General features: G+C 41.2%; 1 long non-coding RNA gene across 1 annotated transcript; it reads right to left on the bottom strand.

The window, feature by feature from the left end:
• Nucleotides 1–1,513: 1,513 nt before the first annotated feature.
• LOC132660294 (uncharacterized) lies at nt 1,514–2,650 on the bottom strand. The gene is made up of 2 exons (XR_009601713.3): nt 2,215–2,650; nt 1,514–1,977 (listed from the first exon to the last, which is right to left on the bottom strand). It is a non-coding gene; the product is annotated as an uncharacterized LOC132660294 (long non-coding RNA).
• Nucleotides 2,651–3,360: the final 710 nt, after the last annotated feature.

Genomic DNA, 3,360 nt, shown 5'->3' with positions numbered 1-3,360 from the left:
TTCTAATCAACTCCCAGTACAATTGGTCTCTCCAGACCCTCTTGAACTCTTTGCTATACAGTTGTTCAGCAAACCACAAACACAGTAGACACTAGCTGGGTGATTGAGGCACTAGCTGGGTTACTTACCCTCAGCAAGCTTCAGTGTCTCCACTACAAATGCGGGGTGGGGGGTGGTAATATCGACCTCGTAGAGTTATGCGAGGACTAAAACTCCTTTTTACGGTGCCCGTACAAGAGTGATTATTTGACAAACGGGGGTTACTTTTACCATTTTCTAATTCTCTGTTCAACATTTACAACTTAAGATCATGTTAGCTTTTTCAGTCACCACGTCTCACTGTTGCTTCGCTGATTTTACAGCCCACAAAGCCTCCAAACATTTCCCTACACACACTGGGCTTTGGTTATTCTACATACCATCCTCCTCTCCTTGCATAGTTAGTGATTCTCAGCTGGGTCAACTGAGAATGAACTGGAATGCCCCTAAAAATACTGATGCTCAGGCCACACTGAGACCAATTAAATAAAAATCTCTCTACGTCAATTCTAACATGCAGTGTTGGCATTGAGAACCGCAGCTTTGTTTTGCCGGTTTGGGTTCGGTTGCATTGTTCATGTTTGCTTGGTTTTGTTTGGGACCTACTTGTAGAATTTTGTGTCCATTTCTGAAGATATTTTTGGATCTTGGTTTTACCGTAAGACATGCTACCTACCCCTTGTACTACCCAGTTTCTGCAAATTTAGGCATCGTGTCAGCAACGTCCTTAACCAAATCATTCATACAAATTAGAGAATAAGACCCTAACATCCTCCTGGAGAATTCTCCATAACTTGGCATCAACTCATTAGTCAGCACTTTGGGAAATATCATTAATCGATTACTCTAATTATAAATCCAGATAACTATACTGACAATATTTCTTGATGTGCAAACATCATTCCTTCTAAATCTTTTCCTACTAAGGGTACTATAAGAGAGCTTGTCAAGGATTCTCTAAAATCAATATATATATTATGATCCTATCTAAAAATGATACGAAGTTTGTATGGCCTGATTTTTCTAGTAAACCTGCTCTTCTCCTGATCACAAGTTTCCTTTCTCAGTTCGTAAAGACTCAACAGTTCATCCTTGAGTCTCACTGGGAGTTATAGCATGCTCTCAACTCAATAGCTTGCAGATTCTTTTTTTTTTTCTTTTTAATTTGAGACTTTATTTTCCAATATTTTAAGCACCCTTCAGTTCTCTCAAAATTCCTGAAGATGATCAATAGCCACTTAGTAATCATCCACAGTTCTTTGATGGATAGATATGATGGTATCTTTTTGAGATATTGTTCACCCAGGCCTTGAGATAAACTTGACCAGATGGGTATTTCTTTGCTACTTTACTCTCTTGATCTCCCTTGCTTCTTGTTACTATTTATTTTGTCCTTTCCAAGCGATGATAAATCTTCATAGAAAGAAAATGGAAACGCCTTTAAAGTTAGTAAAAGTAAAGTTAGTAAAGAGCGTTCTGTAGCTGAATTTAATTTTTTTCTATTCAGTAGCATTGTGCCACTCACCCCAAGGTGTAGCCGTGTACCCCATTCTTGTTTCCTTAACTTACAAGTCTTTTTTTTTTTGCTATTCATAATTTTCACAAGCCTCAGTATCTTGTGAACTTTTAGCTTCACTGACATTTCCATATATTCCTTGGTACTCCTCCCAATTATTTCCCCTTCTTCCTCCTCCACAAATTCCCCTCCTCCCCCTCCTCCTTTCACCTCTACCTCTTCCTTCCCCTCCTCCTCCTCCTCCTCTTCTTCTTGTCCTCCTCCTCCTCCTTCTGCCTTTGCATCGTATTTCTTTTTTCATTTTTTCAAGAGTCCTTTAAATATGAACTTCCTGGAGATTTCTCCATGCATTCATATCCATCACTTTATCTTTCTCCCTTTTTCTCCCCCATCAATGTAGATCAGAGGTACAAGATTTTTTTCTGTAAAGAAGCAGAGTATTACCTGCAGGGTTATCGGCAGCAGTAGAAGCTAAGAGAATGGCATAGAACAGATTCTTCCCCAGAGTCTTCAGAGAGGACGTGGTACTACCAACACCTTGATTTTGAACTTCTAGCCAGCCATGGGAGAATAAATTACTGTTGTTTTGAACCACACAGTTAGTTTTACTTTGTTACAACAGCCATAGGAAATTAAAATAGAAACACATACAAATTCACCTTGCAAATGATGGTATCTCAGCCTCAAGGTTTGTAAAGGTCTCTTCTGGATATTTGTTTATTTCCTCAGGGGTTCTCTCTCTTCTCTTCTATGCTGTCTTGCTTTCCAAAATGGTATCAGGCCATACAAGAAACATTTATATGTCATGGCTGCATTTGGGATGGAGGGCCTGGTCTTCTATGACGTATGGTTGATGTCAATTGTGACTTCTTAACCCAACTGAGACTTTTTTTTTCCAACTGAGATTTCTTAACCCAGGGTCTCTATACCCTCGTGTCCAATCTCACTTCCTTCACTATGGTACAGTTTTGGCTTCCTGACTGAGGTATAGTTGGTCCTACCTAGTGTTTTGGGTCATCCACTGGCAGCCATTGATGATGAACATGACCTTTCCCCTGACTCTTATTCCAAAGTGCCTATTCTCTATGGCCTGCCCCAAATGAAGCCTGTTTGGTTATCATCGTCTCTTCTCTATTTATGCTATCTTCTTGTAGGCTCAGGACCTCTCAGTTAGATACTTTCTTTGCATGAAGTCAGACTGTGCTGGACACTGGGAGGCTGCCTTCCGACCCACAAATCTAGGGCCCTCCCTCAGCCTTCTACTCTACCATTTCTATAGCCTAAAGTCTGTGATGCTGTATTAACCATGGCTTTCTTTGGGAGGCATTGAAAATGTTTTCAGTCTTCACCTGAGGAAGCCAGCTACAGACTCCTGACCTGGAATTCTCCTAAACATATCTGGTTGCTTCTACTGTTGTGTTCTCCTCTGAAATTCACCTCTAGGCTAGGGAGGGAGAAAGCCACAGCTCTCCTGGTTCCACCCCTCAGCAGCAGGCAGACTATTTCTTTCCCTTACAGGGTGGCAAGAACTTTTCCACATTACATTCTCATTGTTTCTTCTGTATATCCAAGTTATGGTCAGTCCTTTTTCTTTAAAGTTTATTTATTTTGAGGGAGAGAGAGCAAGCACAGGGGAGGGGCAGAGAGAGAGGGAAAGAGAGAGTCCCCAGTAGACTCTGAGCCACCAGCTCAAAGCCCAACACAGGGCTCGATCCCATGAATTGTGAGATCATAACCTGAGCTGAAATCAAGAGTCAGACACTTAACCAATTGAGCCACCCAGCACCCCTCTGGTCAATCCTTTA

Source organism: Panthera onca, chromosome B4, assembly GCF_046562875.1.
Source record: "Panthera onca isolate mPanOnc1 chromosome B4, mPanOnc1 haplotype 2, whole genome shotgun sequence".
Classification (NCBI taxonomy): Eukaryota; Metazoa; Chordata; class Mammalia; order Carnivora; family Felidae; genus Panthera; species Panthera onca.
Note: the sequence above shows the minus strand (reverse complement) of the source record. Positions and strands in the feature narration are given on the sequence as shown.